Source organism: Daphnia pulicaria, chromosome 11, assembly GCF_021234035.1.
Source record: "Daphnia pulicaria isolate SC F1-1A chromosome 11, SC_F0-13Bv2, whole genome shotgun sequence".
NCBI lineage: Eukaryota > Metazoa > Arthropoda > Branchiopoda > Diplostraca > Daphniidae > Daphnia > Daphnia pulicaria.
In genome coordinates this window covers 4,371,522-4,377,847 of record NC_060923.1, presented here as the reverse complement: position 1 = coordinate 4,377,847, position 6,326 = coordinate 4,371,522, and the positions used below count along the sequence as shown (strand labels likewise).

Here is a 6,326-nt window from a genome sequence, read left to right as displayed (position 1 = left end):
CACCCTTTCTCTGTCGCTATATAAAGGAAACAAAAACAAAATCTTTATTTGTGTTAACTGTGTGCACACACTTTTCCTACCCTTTTTTTCCTTCTCTAATTCTGTTTGTACATACATACATACAATAAACACACTCACTCACTTTCACGCGTATCGCGAGTTCTCCGTGTCCTTGTGTGTGTGTGTTTGCGCGACTCGTGTCCACCCTCTACTTCCACACTAAGCACTAGTACATGCCTTGATAGTATATATCGATCAGTTGACAGGTGCCAGGGAAGTCTCAATCAACCTTTACACAAACACTTTCGGCTATAGATCTTGTGTTGAAAATAAAAATTAAAAATGAAGTCTTTTTCTCGGCGGTCAGCTCGTTCGACACGGTTATGTCAATTCGTAGGTTTGTTGAGGTAGATATTTAAATTTCGGATAAGGTTTAGAGACTGTCTGCACTCGATCAAAGACTGCTGATATGGGGGGGTTGAGTCCATTATATTCAAATGCGCCCAAACTGACTCTCTTCTTTCCTATACAAACGTGTTGTGTGAGTTACAGCTGTATTATGAGAGCGTTACATTCCCGAGATCAATGGACTGCTCGTTCGTGATGCGGTTCTTCATTCGTGTATGGCGTGTGCTGATGTGTGACATCAGAAACCAAAACAAAACAAAAAGTATCCACCCACCTATGAGGTGGGGTGTAGAATATTTTTCCTCGAAGCACAGACGGCAATGGGAAAAGGTGATGGGGTGGGGTGGCGGTGCGGGAAACTTTTTTTTTTCTTTTTCTTTTCTCGTCATGTTACAACTCCCCGACTCCTCCCGCACACGACTGGATCGTCAAGAGCGCAGGGAATGTTTAAAAAATAAAATAAAAACCCCAAAACTGGAAGAAATGAAAGAAAAGAAAAGAAAGAAAAAAAACTTTTTGTGATGATGTATTTTATCATTTCTAAATATCTCGAAAAATATCGAAACTCATCAGTTTGAAAAGCCTAACGGAAAAAAAAACTTGTACCCAGAAACTTGGTCCGTCACGCCACACGGCACGAAAAAACAGATTGAATTAAGAAACTCTAAAAGAACAAACTTTTTTTTCCCTCACCAATTTAACCCCAATCCCACACACATTTATTTATTTTTTTATTGAATAAATAATCAGAATATTTGATTTATTTTTATTTTTATTATTCGCCGAGCTGAACAACAGTCACGCAGATAATAGAAGCTTTGAAAAAAAAAAGAAAAAAATGATTTTATGCGCATTATCCAGCGCTAAGAGTTGCGGAATTATTGATCAAGTTAAATAAGCTTCTAACGTACCCTACTACCCTTTATACGTTGGCTCAAAATGATTTTAACATGTTTTCACCTTCATTTATTATTGAGTTGGCGAAAGTCTTTTCTCCTCTCTTTCCAGACTCGGATGTCAGAGCCGAAAGTAAAACACTACAGACTGGGACTTGTCTTTCAAATACAAAGTTCTTCTCCTAGCTGGTCTATGTATATAAGAGGGATGAAGAGTGGTATACTATATAGAAAGTTATCGATTTCCATCTAACCGAGAAGCCGATAGAGTCAAAACGGATAAATAAAACAAAAGAAAGAAAGAAGAGCTCATCTTTTGCGTGGTCTCTCTCTCTCTCTGTTTGTTTCCTTCCCTCCTTGTTTTCTTTGAAAAAAAGAGGCGCAGTTGCACATTTTGAGGCGACGTGAACGAAATGAACAAGTTGATGGTCGGGATGTTTGTCGAGCGCAGCATTGTTCTTTTTTGTTTCCGGTCGAAACCTGCAGTTCACCATCGCTCCTCCAATTGTCTAACACGTTGGAATTTATTCCCACGAAAAACCAACACTATACTTTGGGAGTTGTACGTATTTTTCTTCTGGATATATCGATGTATCGACTGAATCTTCTTCTTCTTCTTCTTAAAAAAAAAAAAAAAAAAAAACTCTTGAAAACTTTTCCGCTCCGGATGACAGTTGACTCGTGACGTGACCGGCATCGTCAACTTTTGGTACGGCCAACAACTTTGCCGTTCTTCCGTTCTTCTTTTCCCCCTTATAAAAAAAAGTAGTCGGTCGTCTATATCTTCATCTTTTGGAGCCTTGAAAAACAAAACAAAAAGCAAACGTACTATACGCAACTCTACGGCGTTTGGTGATGGATTAACCGGCCGCGGTCTCGACTATAGGCTAAGATGTCATCTGTGTGTAGTGTAGTGTAGTGGGACCGCCGGTTTGGTACACGTGCGACGTCTAGTAAGGGAACACACTTTCGGCGATTGCTTTTCCGTTAGTCGTCGTGTAAAAGGCCTTGATCAAATCAACGTCAGTTGCGTCTTATAGTTTTGCCCGCACGACGGAAGCCACTCCCCCGTCAATGTACAAAATTTCACCCAGGCGCTGCCGCCATATCGGTTGAGCGCATTTGATGTGCACGCCAATCATCCTTTATCACGGCAATTGATAACCGTGTAATCTTCTTATTCTCTTTTTATTTTATTATTTTTTTAAAAGAAAATTGAAGTTGTACCTTCGTTAAATTTGTTCGATGATGCAGACGACGATGGACCTTGCGCGTTGTGTAATATCAACGTAGCTCCTTGTTAGAATCCAACGGGGTAGAGATAACGCGGACGATTGGCGCTCTCCACAAAGGACCGCATCCACTATACACACAACATTTTGGCTACAGCTTTAGGACTCTGTACTACTACTACTACTATGATATCTACTGTATCTATTTTCATTGAAATGGAACTGGGAAGAAGGGAGTGAGATTTTGGAGATGACACGTCAATTGAATTTACCTCGGCGCGGGATCGGCTCCCACTGGCGCTGACGCAGAGTCGAGCTCTTAACTCTCTTTCCCTATTTTATACATATTATTGCCTTTACATCACTCTCTCGTCTTTCCTATTTTCCCTTGCATGAGCTGCTTGCTCTGCACGGTAGGATTGTACACTATCGATAAGAAATTTCCGCCGAAAAAAAAAAAAGAATAAAAATCCTGAGATAGCCCACGTTCAAAGAAAGACTCGACTGATCGAATCACGCCTCCTCCCCCTCTCAAAAGAATAGATATTTAGATTATTCATCGGAGATAAAAAAAGGGCTCCTGGTGGGTTATCCTGCGCCTCCAATTGCAACTTTGGTTCAAGTCACATTTTCTTTTCTTTTCGCTCGCGGAACACTCCAGCAGGACACGCCGATTACATTGCGGCGGCAACTCTTTTTCGACGGTGGAGGTGAGAAATTCGACGGTGTGTCGTCTCGCTTCTTTTTTAAAAATGCAGTGTTGTAACCGGTCGAAAGAGTTGGGCAGCATGCAAGTCGGCACTTTATGGACAACGGTACACTTTCCACTTTGCGTGTTTTCAGAGCCACTGCAGCTGGATTTTTTTAAATTTTTTTAAATTAAAGCTGTTACAAATTTTCCCTATTCGAGTGATTTTGCATAATCCAGTGATGCGACTTTGCATGGATTTTAATTTTAACTGAGACAAAGTCTAACTTTATTCGTATAAGAAACTGAGATTTTTTGAAACATCATTTCGCTCCAAACTAGCACCCGCGGTAACCTTGCAATGCAACAGAAATTATTTTGCTTCTGAAGACATAGGTTGTGAGCTTGCATTATTGGGTTAGACCATTTCATTTCTCTTGTCACGAGCACCTAGTTGGCCAGGTTCATGAGAACTGCTGAAAGCTAAAATTATCTGAAAACATTTAGTCAAGGATGCACTAAGAATCATCTATTGCTAAAAAATAGTTAACTTATTATCCGATCTCCGTTGTTTAACTTTTTAATTTGTTTTGAAATTTGAAGTAACGAACGACGTGTTATTTCTGTCATGTGGTGCGACTGTGATGTGACGGTACTGTGTGCAACTAATTTAAGATTCAAAACTCATTACTAGATGTCGCCAGTGTCGCCCTTGTTGTTCTTACTTACATCGTTTCGAAAATATTGGTTGCTAATTTATACTTACATTCCTGTGATTTCAAATACCGAATTTAACTTCATATCTTATGTAGGTTCAGCTTGACCTAGTTTTCTTATTTTTATGTTATTCTTACTTATTTCTTCAAAATCTAGAAGCATACTGTCAGTCATTCCATAAGTTGACTTAGAGCTCACTTTTCATCCGTTATATCCTCGTGCTGTCAATAGCCTAAAACTCATGTTTGAAGCCCACACATAGAGGAATACAAATGTATTGAGATAAGGTATTTCCCCATTACTGCTACCAGACCATTACAATTCAGATTTGCATTTAACATAGGTATTATTGCTTATGAACCATAGGATCTTTTCTGAATCTCGCAATTTTGGTGGTGTACCCTGCACCAGCATGTTTGTTGTTATGGCTGTTTTTACTTCATTGGTTTAGAAGGCAACCCAGCTAAGAGTTAGGTAAAGTTTTGTTTCATATATATAAGTAAATTTGGAAATAGTGTAGAGAATTTCCTTGTCCCATTTCCACTTAGAGTTTCAGTGACATGAAGAGTGTGAAGTGAACCACCTATCACCATGCTACTATAACACCATGACACTTTCTTTAGCATCAGGAAATGTATCTCAACATGAGGAGTAAGACGGTTTGTTCCTGTGATTTCCATTTTTACGGTTTTTTCATCATGAAAATTGCAGTGTGCTTCTTAGAAAAGGTAAGGATTGATATGCTTTATTCTTTGTTATATTTTGATTATTTTCATTAATGTAAAACATTTTATTTTACAGAGCACACGGTTTTTTTATGGAATCGTGTGGTCCTGGCACGGAGATTCTTGTGCCAATGCTTACTTTTGTTCACGACGGAAGGGGGACTTCCATCAACGTTCTTCTCCATCCTTATCTTCGCGACGCACGCTCAACTAGCTTCACTGCTTCTAAACACAATTTGTTTTACTTCACTGGTGACTTGGCGAGGACCACTTTTTCAGTGATCGCTTCCGTCCGCTGTTACACACCTGCAGTCACTCACCACGGGATTATACGGGATTATGCCCAGGTACCCAACAATTGACTTATTTTCGTAGGTTATCTACTAATAGTCTACTTGCGTTAGACTCTGTCTGTGTAATAGTTTCCATAATAAGGCCCTTCTTGCGCGTAAAAGAAGTGTTAGTGTCTTACTTGGACGTTTCTTTTTTCTAACGCTAGATGGATTTTTGATAACTTTCAGCTGTCAAAACAGTCAGTTTCAGTTACTTTGCAAATCTCTTTAAACATTTATTGGCAGTTATTTTGTTGAAATATTTAGTGATAACTGACGATTACTATTCCAGCAACAAAGCTCACTTGTAAAATTTTCGATAATTGCTTTTTTTTTCTACTTTCGGTTTGGTCATTTCAGTCAGTAGTTCAGTAAATATGCATTCGAGGAGCAAAAGAACCACATATTCGTGATCCTCGTCAAATTTGTGGTAAAGTTCATGTTATTTTTTTTACGTATTCGTACTTCCGGTTTTGACAATTTTCCTGAACTATAGTTCAGGAAAATTCTCGATTTTGGCAAAATTTTGGATTTCGTTTGAAACACACGTAATCGACCCCAAATTTCATGGGGATCACGAATATGTGGTTTAATTTGATGACAGCTCAATGGTTGAGGCGCTGTGGTTACTTCCGGTCTACTTCCGAAATTTTTAAAAAAGACTAGCAAGTGAGCTTTGTTCTGTTTACAGTTCTCAATATTGCAATCTTCATTTTAAGTTAAAAAAATTGAATCTTTAAATCTTTGAGCTTAAAAACCTGATTATTGTTTCTATCTGTATTATGTAACTTTTATTGGCATGTCACTAAATAAGAATTGTTTTCTCTTTATTCAGGTAATGCAGAGGAAACGTCGAGAAGATGGACATTTCAACGTCGTCGGTATCTCGAAAATGTCAGCGCGGATCCTCATTTGTTGTTGGTAATATGTTTGTGTTAGTAAACCCGTTGACTGCCACGCCTTTGTTCTCCCCTGCACGGGCCGCGCTGTTCGGTCTCGTGGTTTACAAGCCACGGGGTCGGAGAGTCGCCAAGCCCAAAATTTGCCGCAAGGCGCCTGTTTCAGGCAATGCACCTTAGTCCCCTCCTTGTCAGCAAGGACTTGTCAGCAATGGCAAGTCCCACTTGGTCATGGATCCTTAAGACGTGGCGCGTAGAGTAGTAGAGAGCAACCTACGGGTTGTATGGCGTGGCAGCCAACGGGTTAACTTAAGTGTATGTATGTCTGTATGTATGTGATTGTAAAATGTGGTGGAATTGTGGGTGGAGGTGGGACAACAAAGCAATTCCTTTTAAAGTTTTTGTTCATTGTGTTGTATTTACAACTTT

At 39.4% G+C, this 6,326-nt stretch overlaps 1 long non-coding RNA gene across 2 annotated transcripts; it reads left to right on the top strand.

The window, feature by feature from the left end:
• The first annotated feature begins 3,929 nt into the window (after positions 1–3,929).
• Positions 3,930–6,194, top strand: LOC124315723. 2 transcript variants are annotated; one of them, XR_006911600.1, is made up of 6 exons: positions 3,930–4,032; positions 4,098–4,228; positions 4,308–4,415; positions 4,490–4,669; positions 4,743–5,013; positions 5,834–6,194. It is a non-coding gene; the product is annotated as an uncharacterized LOC124315723 (long non-coding RNA). The 2 variants fall into 2 exon arrangements; XR_006911601.1 differs by having other exon boundaries at positions 3,943–4,036.
• Positions 6,195–6,326: the final 132 nt, after the last annotated feature.